The sequence below is a fragment of the Engraulis encrasicolus genome, chromosome 13 (assembly GCF_034702125.1).
Source record: "Engraulis encrasicolus isolate BLACKSEA-1 chromosome 13, IST_EnEncr_1.0, whole genome shotgun sequence".
Classification (NCBI taxonomy): domain Eukaryota; kingdom Metazoa; phylum Chordata; class Actinopteri; order Clupeiformes; family Engraulidae; genus Engraulis; species Engraulis encrasicolus.
Genome location: NC_085869.1, coordinates 14,111,907 through 14,131,906, shown reverse-complemented (window position 1 = coordinate 14,131,906; position 20,000 = coordinate 14,111,907). Strand labels below are relative to the sequence as shown.

Here is a 20,000-nt window from a genome sequence, read left to right as displayed (position 1 = left end):
GGTGCTTCAAACAGGGAGGGGGGCGTAGAGACGTAGAGGAGGTACAGGGGGATAGGGATGTGTGTGTGTGTGTGTGTGTGTGTGTGTGTGTGTGTGTGTGTGTGTGTGTGTGTGTGTGTGTGTGTGTGTGTGTCTGTGTGTGTGTGTGTGTGTGTGTGTGTGTGTGTGTGTGTGTGTGTGTGTGTGTGTGCGTGTGTGTGTGTGTGCGTGTGTGTGTGTGCGTGTGTGTGTGTGTGTGTGCGTGCGTGCGTGCGTGCGTGCGTGCGTGCGTGCGTGCGTGCGTGCGTGCGTGTGTGCTCCAAATGACTCCCCCTGCTGTTCTGACTGGGGAGGGGGGGTAGGGGCGCAGGGAGGGGGGGTAGAGGAATGTGCACTGTAAAACATTGCAGCAGTTAAACGTTAAAAAAAGAAGTTCTCCTGCTGCCTTAAGTTTGTCACTTACCTCTCCCTACACCTTCCATGGCTTAAGTTCCCTTTAGCAAGGCACTTAACCCCACATTATACTCCTTTGTATATTGCATTGAATTCAACAATTGAATTTAACTGAATTGAATCATATGGAATTAAATTGAATTGAATTGAATTGACGTGTGGAGGGGTGTGGTGTGGTGTGATGTAGTGTGTAGAGGTGGAGGAGTGGGGCATAGAGAGAGAGGGGGTTGGGGGGTTGGGGGGTTGGGCATGGGATCGGGCGTGGGGGGGGGGGGGTCGTCCTCCTTGATCTTGTGAATGATCTGAGGTTGGGTCTAGACTGGGGACTTCAGGGAGGCCACCCGGCCGCTCCCCTACAGTGAAGTAATTCCACGAATGTTTTTCTTTTTTTACTGCCCTGACTGTTGGAGAGGCCAGGGTGTGCCCCCTTTTCGCGTGCGTGCGTGCGTGTGTGTGTGTGTGTGTGTTTGTACACGCGCTTGGGCGTGCGTGCGTGCGTGCGTGCGTGTGTGCCTGTGCGTGCGTGTGTGTGTGCACCAGGAGTGGAACTTAAAAATGTTCCCCACCAGTCACTGTGGCAGGTAGATTCTAAAATCTACCAGTCACTCACAATTTTTGCCAGTCACCATTTTCACCAGTTCATATTCAACCATTCCAAACATTGTAATGCCAAGTAAGATAATTTTTTGATCAATACTTTTGTTTCAGAGGTCATGGATTCAGTTGTTGTGATGCCAATAACTCTTTTCATTACCAATTTGCTTAAACCTTTGATGTTGGATGCTGCGTATAATTCAGCATTAACCCGGGCGCCTGTAGAAAAATTTCACCCATCAAGGTGACGGGTGGATTGACATATTTCACCCGCCAAAGGCCAAATTCACCTGTCATTGGCAGGTGGACGGGTGCTTATTTGCATGGTCCCTGTTCAACTAAACTAAAAAAATAAACTAAACTAAACCTGAGACATTGTACAGCGGACCTGCCCCCTCCCCCTCCAGTGAACTAATTCCACCTCCCGCCGTCTAATGGTCCAGGCAGCCAGTGATGTGGCCCAGAGAGGGCCATCGCTCAGCGCAGGAATGTGAGTGAGGTGAGGTGCGCTCCACTCCGCTCTCTGCTCCGCTCCGCTCCGCTCCACTCCGCTCGCTTGAGAGGGTGATACGCTTGTGATCACGCATGGAGCAGAGACTTTGAGAAATGTTACTGATGAGCATGGCATGTGGAGTGGAGAGAAGGTGGATGTGTGTGAATGCGTGTGTGCGTGTGTGTGTGTGTGTGTGTGTGTGTGTGTGTGTGTGTGTGTGTGTGTGTGTGTGTGTGTGTGTGTGTGTGTGTGTGTGTGTGTGTGTGTGTGTGTGTGTGTGTGTGTGTGTGTTTTGGGCATGTGTATTTATTTGGCAATGAGTATGCTTTTCTAAAGTGTGCTTGCATGTGTGTGTGTGTGTGTGTGTGTGTGTGTGTGTGTGTGTGTGTGTGTGTGTGTGTGTGTGTGTGTGTGTGTGTGTGTGTGTGTGTGTGTGTGTGTGTGTGTGCTTACGTGTGTGTGTGTGTGTGTGTGTGTGTGTGTGTGTGTGTGTGTGTGTGTGTGTGTGTGTGTGTGTGTGTGTGTGTGTGTGTGTGTGTGTGTGTGTACGTGTTGAGCATGTGCTGAGCATGACATTGAGTATGTTTTCCATACACATAGGTGTGTGTGTAGTCTTGTTCTTATGTGTGTGTGTGTGTGTGTGTGTGTGTGTGTGTGTGTGTGTGTGTGTGTGTGTGTGTGTGTGTGTGTGTGTGTGTGTGTGTGTGTGTGTGTGTGTGTGTGTGTGCACGCCCTTACACACATGTGTGTATGTAAATACAGTAGCATACCCTCTCAGTGTAGGTGTATGTGTGTGCGTGTGCGTTTGTGCGCACATGTGTGCACAAGCATGTGTGTATGTAATTACAGTAGTGTAGCCTCTCAGAATGTGTGTACGTATGTGCGTGCATGAGTGCGTACGTGCGTGCGTGCGTGTCTGTGGGGAGGACGATAGCCTGACGTGGATATGAAGTGAGCACGGGAGAGGTTGCCAAAGATCTGCCATCGCGCCAAAGCTTTCTTCTTACTCTGTCTGGGATTTGAATGGGAAGAGAGCAGGGCCGGTTCTAGTCAATATGGTGCCCTAGGCGAGAACCCCCCCTTTCCTTTTTATGCATTTAGAAATTGGCATCTGTGAATATAGCGTCATACATCTGATTGAGCACAGCTGATCTAGTACCTACTGTACTGAGTGGCCATGAATAATCAGTGTCAATGTAAAGTTTAAAACATTATGTTCTAATTCTGCGGGATTTTAAAGTGTGACTATGGCGCCAAGACATTTGTGAAGTGAAAGGTGAAAGCTCAATTGGGAAGCTCCAACTCCCATTGTCATTGTGACAGCACAGCACACATTTGGTGCCCCCAAAGACATTTGGTGCCCTAGGCGACCGCCTTGTCTGCCTATGCCTAGCGCCGGCCCTGGAAGCGAGGGAGGGAGGGAGGGAGGGAGGGAGGGAGGGGGTATATCTACCCTGATAGAGTCCCCCTGCCCTCCTCTACCTCTACCCCTGGCCTCATGCATATGAGGAGATAGCATTAATGGCCCACTCATCCCGCTCTCTCATTCTCCGCTCAGCATATGAACAGTGTTGGGAGTAACTCGTTACAAAAGTAACTAATTACTGTAATGCATTACCTTTTTGAGTAACGCAGTAATGTAACTGATTACAGGGGGGAAAATCGGTAATATGTCCTCGTTACAATGCAAGTAACTTGCACATTACAACGCATTTTTTTTCACCTAAATTTTGTGTGGGTATTTTTTTTTCTTTATACAATGTTCGCGGATCACCGCGAGATCAGCTATTGCCTACGATAGCCTACGTCCGCGCAGAGATTTTAAAGTTTCACGCAGAACATTGCTTCCTCTTTCACGCCTCGAAATGGCAGGCTGACAAAGGATGGCCGATCCAGAAGATCCAGCTTGCTCGTTTTCAAGATGGGTATATGCCCACTACTTTGACTCCATTGAAAATAAGGACGCCAAGAACATTTAAGTTAAATGCACACTGTACTTGAAACCCAAACCGCTTTCCACGTCGAAAAACAGTAGCCTACAAACAATTTGACGATTTGAAGAGGTGCCATAGCACCACCAAATTAGTCAGGAAAGGAGGGGATGCATCCCATTCGCACAAGACAGGGACACGGCAGGGTAGGCTATCCGACGGGGGGGATGAGTACGTTGCACCCCCCTCACTTTTGTTCAACTAAACATCACTAAAATTGAAATAAATCAATTTGAAATAAAATATTATAGGCCTCTTGGCTCATTAATGCTTATTATATTTCATTGTAGCTTCAGCTGTACTTATCAAGCCTCAACTCCACTATCGTCCTTGGCATTGTTCAACAACGTTTATGACAAAATCTGGCGCAAGTGGGGGGTTGATGGGTCGGACATAACAAAAAGAAATTGAAAAAAAAAATTGAGAAAAAAAAAAAAAAATCCGACCGGACGATGACCAAACCTGACAACCAACCGGAACCAAACTTTTATTTTTCTTGGGCCTTATTGTAGGCTATGTGGGTAAGACGCAATTCCTGAAAATGTTGGTTTTCACTCTGCAGGCTTCCAAAACGACTTGTGGATGGCAGGTGAAAGTCATGCCACCTCATAGATTTGCACTGTAGATTGCCAAATCCTTATTTCCAGTCATTTTGGCTAAAGTAACTAAAAGTAATGCAAAAGTAGTGTAATGCCTTACTTAAAAAAAAAAAAGTAATGTTGTAATGTAAGGCATTACTTTTAAATGACAGTAACATGTAATAAGTAGTGCATTACAGTTTTTGAGTAACTTTCCCAATATGAAACAACCTGGTACCAAACAAACAAACTCTGCTCTGCACACAACCAAGCAGGCCTGAAAGGTACAGTACGTATAAGCGGACATGTGTGACGACAGATGATGAGAGCAACCCGGCATTGTGGAAACCTTAGCGTCCTTCACTGTCCAATAGCACTGCTTTGCTCACTCTCACAGTTGAAAGCATGGCACATGTGTATCAGCGGAAGCCAGAGGTGGAACGTAACAAAGTATTTTTATTCTTACTTGAGTAAAAATAAAAATGCAGACTTTTAATTTTACTCCGTAATTTTTTTTGACAATTATCTGTACTTTTTACTCCTTACATTTCTGGAACAAGACGTCGTTACTCGCTACATTTATCTTAGGTTTTCCTGTTGTGTTGAGTGGATATTTGAGTAGCCTCGGCTGCGGGCAGAGAGGCGGGACCAAGCACAGCATGCTCGCTTTGAATTAGAGCGGCAAGCGACTATGTCATGAAAATTGAGCACATTTTGCTGTCGTATACAGCGAGTTTCGGACTTTCCGGTAACTTTTTAGATGAAAGCTTCTAGTGACCGTCTTCTGGGCGTCTGGAATACGTGTGGAGGAGAGTAGCTAGCTTCACTATTCAAGTTAAATGCGCACCAGCAACAAGAGAAAGCTGTCTGCCGACACGTTGATGTTTCTTTTTCTGAATGACAGCAAATACTTCGCACATGAGACAGAAAAAAATAAAACAGTGCTGGAAAACATTACAGAACCCATGCAGCCGTGTCACCCGTGCCCATATAGGCTACAGTAAAAAAATAAATAAAAGGAGAAGTGAAATCACTATGTTAACACTGCATGGAGCGCATTCTCTCTCTCTCTCTCTTTCTCTCTCTCTCTCTCTTTCTCTCTCTCTCTTTCTTTCTCTCTCTCTCTCTCTCTCTCTCTCTCTGCCCGGGGTTTTGTTTTGTTTTTAAACGACAACTTGCTTGTCTCATAAGCACCCATTTGCTCCTGATGTGTAATTCTAGGCCTGTAGCAGTTGATATTAGCTAACTGTAGGCTGTGCATTGTTTGTGGATGCAATATTCTCTTTGTTTCTCAGGTCACTCTTGGTCAGTTATGGGAACTTAGGCCTACATAAATAGGCTACAGATCTGCTTACCTCAGTCTAGGCTCTTTCAGTTAAATATCTTAATGGAATGACATGTTTTGCCCCTCTTCCAAACTGACACCCAGACAGAAAAGATACTTAAAAAAATAATAATAAAAGGATTCCATAGTCATGTTCACATAGAACTGAAAACAGTTACAGAGACTGTTTCCTATTGGATCAAGTAGGCATACGTGGAGAAAGACAGCCATTGCGCGAGTACTTGTACTTTTGTACTCAAAAAGTACATTTAAAAGTCAGTACTTAGGACTTTTACTTAAGTACATTTTTGGTGTACAACTTTTACTTTCACTTGAGTAATTTTTTCGTGGGGTACTTCTACTTTTACTTAAGTACACAACCTCAGTACTTCTTCCACCTCTGGCGGAAGCTACATAAAAGGAGGGAATTAATTTTATCATGCAAGGAGTAGTACGTCTCATGCAAACCTTCCAAAAGCAAGGAACAGCCTGGTACTGCCCTGGCTCTGCACACTGCCAGGCCTGAAAGGTATAAGCTGAAATATGTGATGACGGAAATCTAACCACCTTACAATTGCAACCATGCTTCTCATTGAAATTGTGCTGCCTATTGCCAAATTTGATCTTTTCATGACTATTTACTAAGTAATAAACTAGCATTTCTATTTACTAGTATGACCAAAGTACATGTACGAAAAATGCAATTTTCCCAGTCAAAGGTAACATTTGTGAATGGGCAGCATGAGTTGGAGACACTGACGCAGGCAACAGCCGAAACGTTTGTCTACACTTCTGCTGCTATGTAAATAATAAAAAATAAAAAAGAAGAAAAGAAGAAAAGAAGAACCCGAGTGCGATCCACTTTTTCACCTTCCAAGCATGAGTTCTAGAAATGAACTACTAAAAATATTACACGGTGCACCTCTAACCTTATCCCATGGTTACAGTGGGAGCATGGCACAAGAATGTCAGGCGTATCTGGACATGAGGGGCATTTTTCTAGAATGGTGGGTTTTTTGGTTAATAATTCACACAGATACTGTACACACAGCCGGGGCTGAAAGATATACAGTACGCTGAAGTAAGTACAGTATGTGACGACAGATGAGAAGAATATGAAGGTGTGGGAATGTAACCATCCTTCATTGTCAAACAGCACTTTACTCTACATTACAGTGGGACCGTGGGGCAAGCATACCCCGTAACAGCAGATCAGGGTCATTTCTGTGGGGTGATATTTTAAAATAACACAGAAGAGCTGAATGCAAAATCAAAACTGTATTAAACAAAGCCGAATAAAGTAAATAAAACCGACAGACAAGGGACAAACATTTCGGGTCTAGCCCATCATCAGTGTTCCCAGTTGGCCTGTTCCCTTGTCTGTCTGTTTTATTTACTTTATTCGGTTTTGTTTATTACAGTTTTGATTTTGCATTCAGCTCTTGTGTGCGACTCCTCTTTTCCTTTTCGTCATACTGTTCTTGGAATTACACACTGAGCAAAACGCTCGGAGAAAGACATTGGCGCGGACACCACCTCTAACAAAATAACACAGAATACACAGATCTATAAACTCTTGACCTTTTCATCACATCGGTAGATACAGGAAAAGGGGAAAGGCGGATAAAAGGAAATGATTGATGACGATGGTGACAGAGATTATGATGGTGACAAACAAAGGCTTTGGTTGATAATTAGGCTCAGGATATAGGCCCAGAGGAAAAAATCAAGAAAGCAAATAAATCAAGAGTAGGCTTCAGAGACGGTGAACACTGAACAGTTACGAACACAGTACAAGACCCAACATTCAGTGTTCAGGGTTGTCTACAACACTAAACACAAGCTGCAGCAAGTCTCAACTCTGTTTTGAAACAACACATATGACTTTAAAAAAAAAGGTCATAGACGCAATTCTCAGTCTGTCACTCTGATGTTTTACAATCAAACTTTACTGTGTCTTTCACTGGAACATGTTTTAACGTAACGGAGAGGGGGAAAAAAAGAAAAGAAAAAACACAGAAGCTTGAAACTCAAGGAAAGCTTTCAGTGAGTATGTGCACAGCATTAGGAAAATATCTGAGAGGCGGGGCGCATCAATCTTCGACAAGATTCTCATCTCAGACAATGGAAAAAGCTCTCGCACCGCACAGGTCTCACTCTGCAGTCTACACAAGGTGAGTGGGGTAATATTTTGTGTTTCCTCCCCTCCTGTCTAGGCTTGTTGCAGAGAGCAGCATCCACCACCGCTGAACAAAGACCCAAATGTAATGTACATATTCGGTGCATTTACAACAGCGTGGAGGGAAAAAATAGGTAACATCACCGGCTGCCTGCATAAATGTGGCAGCGGTGGGTGGGTAGAGGGGGGGACCATCTGTTGAACACCTTTTAAGACCCTCAGACATATACTTTTAATAAATTCTTCGTCAGGAGGAAGAGAAAACACCCCCCGCCTGCACAAAACAGACAGACAAGCTTCAAAGCAAAACCAAAAAAAAGAAAAAGAAAAACTAGGACAGGGACTCTCACAGATACACCTTTAGAACTTAAGCAGCATGCCAGGAAAGGAGGGAAGAAAAAAACGAGTGACCCCCCCCAAAATCCCCTCAAACATCTGATTCCCCCGCCACCCATCCTGTGTTTTAATACTGATTGAGAAAGCAGGCAGAATAGCATAGCAGATCCTTCGTGGCAGGTAGACAGACAGGAGGTTCCCATGCATGTGGACCCTTTCCTTTCCCTGAGGAGACACCTGGTTTCTTCCCCTGGCTGGCTGCTTCTCCTCTGTAATTGGGTTGACGACGTGCATGGGCACAGGCCCCACACTCACACATTAGCCTTAGTCTCACTGCAGGGCCAGCCCCGGGCTGGCCCGGACAAAAGGGGGCTGACGGTGATCTCATCAAAAGGGGGCTAGGTGCTAAAGATGGCCGCCGGGCCAGGTTGTGGGGCTAAGGGCCGCTTTCCCTGGCCCGTCGAATTCGATGGGCCAGCTAGCACCGCCGAGGCTCGGAGGCGGGGTCAACCTCTGTGTAATAATGTGGCTGCATGGGGGACTTATCGCTAAATTCTGGGCAAATTATGGTTAAGCATTAGTTTGGGGTGTTTGGCTTTCTTATGGCATAATTTCATAAGATGCAACCTTGGCACTTCTGTTTGTGTTTTTAAAGTTATTTAGCCAACATAACTTTTTTGTTGTTATCAGGGCATCATGGGCACCGCTACACTTAAACTTGGGATGTCATAGCTAAGTCATGTCGCTTTTTTCTGCTTTTAGCCGCCAACTCTTGTGCCATTATCGTGATTTGGCATGCTTTCCACTAAGCCTTTGACTTCGATATTCGATATAAGTCGAATGTTAAGAAAATTCGAGACATTCGAACGAATATTAATTGGCCATTAATATTCGAATATGACATGGGTATTGCTTTTTTGGGTATTTCATTGTTATTGATTAAAATTATTTCCTTGTAAACATCGCAATTCACAGTCTCACTTTATTTTTTCCATGGCTGGTTAATCACTACAGCCGTGTTGAGGAGAGTCGCGTGCGTGGCTCATCTCTCTGTGTTCCGTAGCAGGACACTTGCGGCAGGCAGTCTCCCCCAGAGTCCGCATTAACAAGCAGATGAGTGCTGCAGAGTTCCATTCAAGTGAATGGCTACAGTTAATAAACAAAGCATCATCACATTACTTTCTGGAGTTGTTGACGAGTTTCTGGAATTATTTGATTCAACCCACAAGTACCTGTGATTACGCCAAGAGTAAGATAATAACTTCTTGTTTTTTGGATTTTGACCAAATTAGCTTCGTTGGTCTGGGTGTCAGATCAGGCAGACTCCAGGTGATGATTTTGTTAGCATGCTTTTAGCATGTTTTTAGCGCACTGCTAGTTTGTGTAATGTTCGTTTTTAGACGAGACAGTTATCTTACCTGGACCTACAAGCACACTACCTAAATGTCCGTCATTAGTGATAGAAAATAAATACATATTTGTTGATATTGGTGCTGTGTGCTCAATTCTCATGATTCGCATATCATGATCCAATTCAAATTTTAACTTGGGCTACAAGTTTGACATGGCTGCTAGCTTTGCCATGTTTTAATCTGCATTCACACCTCTAAGTACCGTCTTCTTATAAGTGCTGAACGATTGCTAAACAATAATGGCTGGTTGAATGCATGTTGTTAATGGGCATGTTGTTATTCTTTGTCGTTGTTCTGTTGTTGTCCTTCTGTGATTTGGGGTGAAAGTGGGCTGTGCCCGACTGACGTTTCACAAACAAGGCGTGTACCTGAATGTGCCTGGGGTCGGCTATGAGTCCGATCAGGCAAAAAATGGCCCGGGGCCGGCAGCTCCGAGCCGGCCACTCTCCTGAGCCCCGGGCGGCCCCGGGCCGCTGAAGCGCGGCTAATGAGACCAAGGCTATTAAGACCCAGAGCCAGACACAGGGCCAGGGCCAGGGCCAGAGCCAGACATAGGGCCCATGCATTGTAGTGTGGTGGTGAGAAAGGTGGCGGGGGTTTTGGCACTGCTGCTTCCCTCCTTCACTGCAAAGCACCTCCACTCTCTTGCACGCTCTCTCTCTCACACACAAACACACACCCAGGGCTATTGACAGCTTAAAGGTGTATTGTCACACAGGTGTGACTGGAATGTGCGGGCAGTGAAAGTTCTATAGAATTCTGTTCGCCATACAATACAATTTGGAATTTTAGAATCTTGCATTGTTATAGAACACATTCTTCTCAGAGAATGTTCAAAAACCCACACTCTTAAAGGTTAACCGGAACTAGGACAAAACAATCTGAAAAGCCCCCCTTCCAATATATAACAATGTGATGAGGACACAATTCTGGGCCCCCCTCCTCCCTCGGCTAGGGACAACTTAATCATTTGTCCCCCCCTGTTGGCCTCCCTACACACACTTTAGGCACACACACACACACATGCATGCACACACATGCACACACACACACACACAAACAAACACACACATGCACGTGCGCACATACACATACACACACGCACGCACGCACACACACACATGGACACACACACACATGCGCGCACACACACACACACACACACACACACACACACATATGGAGAGAGATCAGTATCATTATTAAGAAATGAATGTCACACCACTCACCAATATATTTCGTGATCCACAAACAAATGTAATAACATTCGCAAATATAATTCATACATTTCATGATCCACAAACAAATGTAACAACATTCACAAATATAATTCATGATGCACAAATGAATGTAACCCCATTCACAAATGCCAGCGCAGTTCTATTAATTTGCAAACCGGTCTACATATATTCGCAAGCCCTATACATATTTGTGACTTCCATTGTATTTGTGTGTGGATTTTTGAGACTGTCCTGACGGTATTTGACACACAAATGTGCTCAGCCAATCACATCAGCCGGCGTTCGAGCGTAAGGTTGAAGACATTGCGCTTCTATTACGCAGAGCAGGCTACTAGTGCGAAGCCACCATAGATCTGTATAAATAACTGGAAGTAGAGCCATTACTGAAGTGCTCCCTGACGTAAACTCGGAAGCTTATGAAGTTACTGACTTTCACATCATCTTTGTACAAATATGTCTGGATCTGGACTAACGTGTGCCGTAATCGGATGTAACAATAACAGCAGAAAGCTAAAAATGTGGAAAAAGAGCGTATGTGCGCTTCATAGTCCACAGTTTAAAGAGGATTGTCCATGTTGTGTGCCCTACGGTGTACACCGCTTCCCCGGCCGTGCTGAGGATGAAGACATTCGCAAGATGTGGATTAAAAACGTACACCGAAAGGACTTTGCCCCCAAACAAGTATTCAAGGGTATGTATTTTTATTTCTAGGTGGTTAGTGTAGTTAAGTATTGTAAGCCAGTGTCTATGTAAACTGGTGGCAACAATTATTTAGCTTGGCTAGCTAACGCTAGTTACTATTATTTAGCATTCTTTCATTAATACCTAAGTTTCCCCAGGATTGGGAAGAGCACCATGAGCCCCATGGTTATCTGTGCTGTGTGTCATGGTACATTTGTGTGCTTATTTTCGATTATTTGTGTATGTGTGCCCTTTGAAATGAAAATGTGACCCTGGCAACTTAGCTAATTATTTTGTTATGCTAGCGGAGTTTTGGCAAGGCTAGCCAGGTTACACTGACTTTAATAAGAAGTCAGGCTAGGTTTTGGTAGCACCAAGAGCCCCATGGTTATCTGTGCTGTGTGCCATGGTACATTTCTGTGTTTATTTACGATTATTTGTGTATGTGTGCCCTTTGAAATGGAAATGTGACCCTGGCAATTTAGCTAATTCTTTTGTTATGCTAGCGGAGTTTTGGCAAAGCTAGCCAGGTTGTGTGACTGACTTTAATAAGAAGTCAGGCTATAGTTTTTGGTAGCTTTTGTTTTGTCCATAACCTAGCCCAATTTTATTTTCATCTCATAAATCGACCAGCATGTTTGTATTTGTAATAATGTTTGCCATTCTATTGGAAATAAAGTGGTGGGGACAAGCTAGGTTCATCTCAAAAGTGGTAGGCCTATGGACATGTCCTAGCCTAGCGCAGCCAGACCCGGTCGCTAGGGGCGTCTAGATTTCTAGGCTAGACATGTCCCCCAACACCCAGACTGAAAATTACACCCAGACTGAAAATAACCCTTCCTCAACAAAAGATAATTTTCGCTATCCAACCTCAGTGTACATGTCTTGCTTTGTCCTGTATTTTGTCTAATGTCTGTGAGAATGACTGCAGCCATGGCAAAGATAATTTTCTGTTTCATGTGTAACAGCCAATTATATTTTTTTTATCTCATCTTATTCCCACCCTCCTTAGGTGTGTGCGGAGTACACTTCCCTGACGGCAGACCAACGCAGGAACACCCATATCCCATAATATGGGATATGAATATAGTGTAAGTTTACATGTATATAACAAATAACTTAAGTGCTTTTTTCTTAATTACCTTAACCATATGTTGTTAAAGTACTTTTGGAGCGATTTGCCTCCAGACGTTAGACTCTCTCCCATCTGCCACTACTTTTTAATCTAGGCTAAAATAAAAAATAAAAAATAAAAATAAAAAAAACACACAGACACATTTTCTTAACTTAGTTCTTGACTCTTAGTTGTTATGCTTTCTCTCCTTAAAGGGACAGTTTGGTCAATTTCAACATGCAGTTGTAATGCTCACACTACCCTGGACTTGTCAGTGCCTGAGATTTTTTTTTCTTCTTCTTCAGCCGTTTCCGAGATCCTGGTCATTGTAATGGGGGCAGCTCTTTGTTTACATTTCAAAAAAACATTTTTATTTATTCCCAAAAACATCCAAAAGGTTATAAAACATCAGCAGACAACTAGCAAACAGCAGTACCTTTTGGGAAAATATTAAGAGTTGGCCTATGTTTCATTTTTTAAAAATGTAAACAAACGCTGCCCCCATTAGAATTGCTCATATCTCGGAAAGGGCTGAGCCGAAAAATGTGGCATCACCAGGTACTGACAAGTCAAGGGTAGCGTGAGCAATACAACTGCATGTTGAAATTGACCAAACTGTCCCTTTAAGCCACTGCTTTTATGTACCTAAATTGCCTTTCAACACTTGTGTCTTATTATTCCATGCAAGAGTTTACATCTGCTAATTGTAATATAAAGCAATGTGAAGTGAGATTTAAAGTGTTCTGTAGGACAGTGGCGTTGTAATTAACTGTTTTTAAAAGCTGTTGGTGTTTTTTGTTCCTTCTTATATTTATTCTCAGAAAGCACCGTCATGTGGAAGACCACCCCAAAGAGGAGATGTCTCCAGCCCCCAACAGAGAGACCATGTGATGAGCCTCCTGTGACAGATTCTGACACCGAAGTAGGGCATAGCTTGGAGGATAGTCTGTCTCCACACCAATGTGATGTTGGCACTCAGTGGCCAGAGCGTAGTGATCATGATTGTTGTTCGATGAAGTCAACAAAAGATGCAAGCACACAAACCGATCCTACACCATCACTGTCAGATCATGACATGGATGATAAAGTGTCAAAACTTTACACTGGACTAGACATCATCAGCTTTTGGCAACTTTTGAACACCATCATTGGCTTTCTTCCACAGTCGAAGACGTTCAAATTACCAGTCCATGAACAGCTAAGTGCTGGTCCTAATGAGGCTTCGGCTTGGCTACAGCCTGTGATATGTCCGCAATGTGGAGAGCAACACTTGCCAATTTCACAAGGGAAAATCTTATTTTTTGGCTCCCTCGAGACACTCTGAATAGAGTAAGACCCTCAAGTTTTCTTGAACACTATCCCAATGCAACATGCATCATAGATTGCACTGAAATATTTGTCCAAAGACCGAAGAACTTGGGGAAAAGAGCAAAAACATACAGCAACTATAAGCATCACAACACCTACAAAGTCCTCTATTGCATAGCCCCCAATGGTTTTGTGATGTATGTGTCAAAACTGTTTGGTGGCAGAGCTAGTGACACTTTTATCTTAAACTGTGGATTTCTGGTGATCAGATTTTGACAGACCGGGGATTCACAATTGGAGATGTTCTTCCTCCAGGAGTGACATTGGCTATTCCAGCATTTACACGTGGATGTACACAACTATCAGAACATGAAGTCACAAGAACCCGCCGTCTCGCCAATGTCCGAATTCATGTTGAACGTGCAATAAGAAGGTTAAAATGCTTCAAAATTTTGAGTAATGTAATTCCAGGTTGATTAAAACATGTTGATGACATTTTGACTATTTGTGCAGGCCTGTGTAACCTTCTTGAAATCTTACAAACATGTTTGGCATACACTACACTTGTCCCTGTCTGTAGGCCTACATGTCAGCATCATCTTCCAACTTGTCAGCGATACTATGCCCAAGATATTTTGTACTGCTTGACACACAGTGATTGCCCTGACAGGTAAAACGTTGGAAAGACTTAAGATCCTGAACATAACACTTTTTTGCATTGTACTGTAGGCCTACATCAAACTCAACCCCATACTCAGAGCACACATTCAGAAGTTGCTGAAACTCAACAGCGCTGGGGGACATGGGCCTAATAGCCAGATCATCAAATGGTTGAAAACAGTGCATGTGTTTTATTGTCTGTGTCTAAATCTCGTCATACATCCAGTGCGTTTTGTTTTTTTTAACAGACGTGTTTTCACAATGACACTCTGAGAATTTACTTTTGAACAAAGTGTCTTGTGTATAAAATGGTGTGCAGACAGCCGGAGTGTGTGTGTTGCGTAAAGGAACAAGTGCTTTGCAAAGCTGGTATGAAAGTGTAATGCTAGACTTTTGATTAAGGTAAAGCAGCATGTGTTATAGTACCAACAACTGAACAATATGCTACTTTGGTCATCAGCCTTTAGTGTTTAAGCAGTAGCCTAGGCAAAAACTGTAACAAAGTAAAAACAAAACAAAGAAAATATAACTGCCGAATGAATTAAGAACCTGAATTATCACCAGCATTTGACCGGTTGTTAATTTAAAACCAGGCATGCATATGTATCTATATCTATCTTTAGAAATTAGGCCTACGTTAACAACAGGGAATCTTTATCTTTTCAGGTCAAGGTGGCCGCCTTGGCAATAGGGAAACTCTCTCTCTCTAGGCTAGGCCTGATCAGAAAGCAAGGTGTGTGTGTGTGTGTGTGTGTGTGTGTGTGTGTGTTTTTTTTTTTTTTTTTAAACCTCTGTCATTAAAGGGACACTGCAAGATTTATAGTTGTTTATTTCCAGAATTCATGCTACTCATTCACTAATGTTACCTTTTTCATGAATACTTACCACCACCATCAAATTCTAAGTATTCATTATGACTGGAAAAATTGCACTTTTCATTTTACATACAAAGGGGGATCTCCTCCATCATTGTCCGCCATTTTGAATTTCCAGAAATAGCCATTTTTAGCTGCAAAAAGGACTGTACTTGGGCCATAACAGAAAATCTGAGTTTATTATTTAGTAAACTATCATGAAAAGATCAAATTTGGCAATAGGCAACCCAGTTACAATGAGCAGCATAGTTGCAGTACCCTTTTTGACCATTTCCTGCACAGTGTCCCTCTAACTGATAAAATAAAGCCTTGTTGGCCTCAACATGTCATTAATTTCACCATGTAAATCGTGCCTTGCAAGAACTGATATTTTGAGGCAGTGTTAAGACAGTGGGTTGCACCAGCTGATTGCTTAGGCTACTTAACCACAGCCCTTTTAGAAGACATCACCTCCCGTCCTCTCCTTGTGGTAGCGTCTCCAGCAATAAGTAAGGATTTGGCGCCCCTTAGTGGCAAGCTGTGCACCCAGCGATGAACAAACAGACAGACTGCAAAACTCAATCACATATTATGTGGCAGAGGTAATGATAAAAATGATGTCTGGTATAGTCAGGAGGTAATGAAAAAAAGCCAGTATAACATTTCCCAATCAATATAAGGGGGATAATGATTAATTAAATTGAATGTGTGACAGTGGCACCAGCTCTCTGTTAAGACTGGACACCACAGGTCAGCTCCTGTGTCTATTCCACAACACACTGCAGCAAGATTTTACATTACATAACATTTCACTTAGCTGACGCTTTCATTTGTTCAAAGCGACTTACAACTATTATTTTTCAGGGTATTGGTTACAGTCCCTGGAGTAATGTGGGGTTAGGTGACTTGCTCAAGGGCACTTCAGCCATGGATGGAGGTGTAGGGAGAGGTCGTGGGGGATTCGAACCAGCAACCCCTAGATTGAAAGACCAACTCTCTAACCACTAGGCCAGGGGTGTCAAACTCAAACTCACAGAGGGCCAAAATACAAATCTGGAACAAAGTCGCGGGCCAAACTCAATATTTACAACGGCCTAAAATTGTGCAAACACACTTAATCTCATAATTAAATTTCACAAACAGATTCCCATCGTAGTTCAAATGTGCCTGCAGATACTCTGTTGCAGTAGTGTGAGCTGTTTTACTGGCCTATGCCCAGCCCACTCATATTTTTTTTGACACATTACATTTTATGTTCAGGTCTTATGCTATATATTAATGGTGTATGTGGGCCAACTGTAATACACATTTGAAATGATCTTACGGGCCAAATGAAATGACTCTGCGGGCCAGATTTGGCCCCCGGGCCTGAGTTTGACATCCCTGCACTAGGCCATGGCTGCCCAGATTTCTCACAAAGAGCTGCATTGAAATGACATTAAGAACATTAGTGATTAATAACAAGTTGCCTAGTAAAAAACACACCAGCAAGAGTCATTTAGTGTATGGGGCCATTTGTAAAGTGGACCAATGTAAGGTGTGTGTCAAATTTGAACAACCACCACCCCCCACCTGCAACTACAATGCTGCAGTTGGATATTGAGCACAAGTAGCTAGGTTGTTTTTCAGTTCAGCACATATAAAAAACACCATCAAGTAAGCACACAGTATTGAACTATATTAAATTCACTATCTGTATGCATTTTAATAACTGTGTAAATAAACAATTCAAAACCGCCAGGTTAATTCATTTTTCTTTAGCATTTAAGCCTACAGTATACGGTATGTCATACCTTTGTCAGGTGCACTGATTCTCATTGATATGATTAGATTAGATAAAACTTAATTGTCTGTTACACCCATGAAAAAGAAAATTGTCTTTGGCGTGGCTTCAGTGATTCTCACAGACATTAGACAAGGCTTGACCAAAAAAAAAAAAGACAAGACCACACAATACATGCATGCTGCAGCTGGACAGTTCATCTCTTGTTCAGTATGGTCACAGCTGAGGGGATGAAGGATTTCTTGAAAGATGATAGATATATACATATAACTGAACCAAGTGTTTCTACACCGTATTGAACAATAATCCTCTCAACATTAATCCAAGTCTCTCTGTTGGGGGCTGGAGACATCTCCTCTTTGGGGGTGGTCTTCCACATGATGGTGCTTTCTGAGAATAAATATAAGAAGGAACAAAAAACACCAACAGCTTTTAAAAACAGTTAATTACAACGCCACTGTCCTACAGAACACTTTAAATCTCACTTCACATTGCATTATATTACAATTAGCAGATGTAGACTCTTGCATGGAATAATAAGACACAAGTGTTGAAAGGCAATGTAGGTACATAAAAGCAGTGCCTTAAGGAGAGAAAGCGTCAATAACTAAGTTAAGAAAATGTGTGTGTGTGTGTTTTTTTTATTTTTTATTTTTATTTTAGCCTAGATTAAAAAGTAGTGGCAGATGGGAGAGAGTCTAACGTCTGGAGGCAAATCGCTCCAAAAGTACTTTAACAACATATGGTTAAGGTAATTAAGAAAAAAGCACTTAAGTTATTTGTTATATACATGTAAACTTACACTATATTCATATCCCATATTATGGGATATGGGTGTTCCTGCGTTGGTCTGCCGTCAGGGAAGTGTACTCCGCACACACCTAAGGAGGGTGGGAATAAGATGAGATAAAAAAATATATAATTGGCTGTTACACATGAAACAGAAAATTATCTTTGCCATGGCTGCAGTCATTCTCACAGACATTAGACAAAATACAGGACAAAGCAAGACATGTACACTGAGGTTGGATAGCGAAAATTATCTTTTGTTGAGGAAGGGTTATTTTCAGTCTGGGTGTAATTTTCAGTCTGGGTGTTGGGGACATGTCCTACCACTTTTGAGATGAACCTAGCTTGTCCCCACCACTTTATTTCCAATAGAATGGCAAACATTATTACAAATACAAACATGCTGGTCGATTTATGAGATGAAAATAAAATTGGGCTAGGTTATGGACAAAACAAAAGCTACCAAAACCTAGCCTGACTTCTTATTAAAGTCAGTCACACAACCTGGCTAGCTTTGCCAAAACTCCGCTAGCATAACAAAAGAATTAGCTAAATTGCCAGGGTCACATTTCCATTTCAAAGGGCACACATACACAAATAATCGTAAATAAACACAGAAATGTACCATGGCACACAGCACAGATAACCATGGGGCTCATGGTGCTACCAAAACCTAGCCTGACTTCTTATTAAAGTCAGTGTAACCTGGCTAGCCTTGCCAAAACTCCGCTAGCATAACAAAATAATTAGCTAAGTTGCCAGGGTCACATTTTCATTTCAAAGGGCACACATACACAAATAATCGAAAATAAGCACACAAATGTACCATGACACACAGCACAGATAACCATGGGGCTCATGGTGCTCTTCCCACTCCTGGGGAAACTTAGGTATTAATGAAAGAATGCTAAATAATAGTAACTAGAATTAGCTAGCCAAGCTAAATAATTGTTGCCACCAGTTTATGTTACATAGACACTGGCTTACAATACTTAACTACACTAACCACCTAGAAATAAGAATACATACCCTTGAATACTTGTTTGGGGGCAAAGTCCTTTCGGTGTACGTTTTTAATCCACATCTTGCGAATGTCTTCATCCTCAGCACGGCCGGGGAAGCGGTGTACACCGTAGGGCACACAACAAGGACAATCCTCTTTAAACTGTGGACTATGAAGCGCACATACGCTCTTTTTCCCACATTTTTAGCTTTCTGCTGTTATTGTGACATCCGATTACGGCACACGTTAGTCCAGATCCAGACATATTTGTACAAAGATGATGTGAAAGTCAGTAACTTCATACGCTTCCGAGTTTACGTCAGGGAGCACTTCAGTAATGGCTCTACTTCCAGTTATTTATACAGATCTATGGTGGCTTAGCACTAGTAGCCTTCTCTGCGTAATAGAAGCGCAATGTCTTCAACCTTACGCTCGAACGCCGGCTGATGTGATTGGCTGAGCACATTTGTGTGTCAAATACCGTCAGGACAGTCTCAAAAATGCACACACAAATACAATGGAAGTCACAAATATGTATAGGGCTTGCGAATATATGTAGACCGGTTTGCAAATTAATAGAACTGCGCTGGCATTTGTGAATGGGGTTACATTCATTTGTGCATCATGAATTATATTTGTGAATGTTGTTACATTTGTTTGTGGATCATGAAATGTATGAATTATATTTGCGAATGTTATTACATTTGTTTGTGGATCACGAAATATATTGGTGAGTGGTGTGACATTCATTTCTTAATATTGATACTGATCTCTCTCCATACACACACACACGCACACACGCACGCACGCACGCGCACACACACACACACACACACACACACACACACACACACACACACACACACACACACACACACACACACACACACACACATTTATTTTTGCCAGCTGGTGCTCCTTCTACAGGGGTGTGATGATTAGGTGTTGCCTGACAAGGACAAGCCACGCCTTACACTGGACATGCTGGACTCTCTAAGAACTAGGGTCACCTTCACTACAGCAAAAAGGGTGTGTCTGTGCGTGCGTGTGTGTGTGTGTGTGTGTGTGTGTGTGTGTGTGTGTGTGTGTGTGTGTGTGTGTGTGTGTGTGTGTGTGTGTGTGTGTGTGTGTGTGTGTGTGTGTGTGTGTGTGTTTGCGTGTGTGTGATGTGTCTGTGAACACATGCACATGTTTATTTGTGCGTATACACACGTGCACATGTGTACAC

At 42.8% G+C, this 20,000-nt stretch overlaps 1 protein-coding gene and 2 long non-coding RNA genes across 5 annotated transcripts in view; 1 reads left to right on the top strand and 2 right to left on the bottom strand.

Annotated features, from left to right (window-relative positions):
- col18a1a (collagen type XVIII alpha 1 chain a) overlaps positions 1-20,000 on the bottom strand; it is an 86,769-nt gene that overhangs the window by 38,922 nt on the left and 27,847 nt on the right. The window lies entirely within an intron of this gene.
- Positions 10,525-14,665, top strand: LOC134460731 (uncharacterized). The gene is made up of 3 exons (XR_010037158.1): positions 10,525-11,271; positions 12,274-12,352; positions 13,197-14,665. It is a non-coding gene; the product is annotated as an uncharacterized LOC134460731 (long non-coding RNA).
- LOC134460730 (uncharacterized) lies at positions 15,156-19,245 on the bottom strand. Its single transcript, XR_010037157.1, has 3 exons — positions 18,799-19,245; positions 17,783-17,861; positions 15,156-17,370 (listed from the first exon to the last, which is right to left on the bottom strand). It is a non-coding gene; the product is annotated as an uncharacterized LOC134460730 (long non-coding RNA).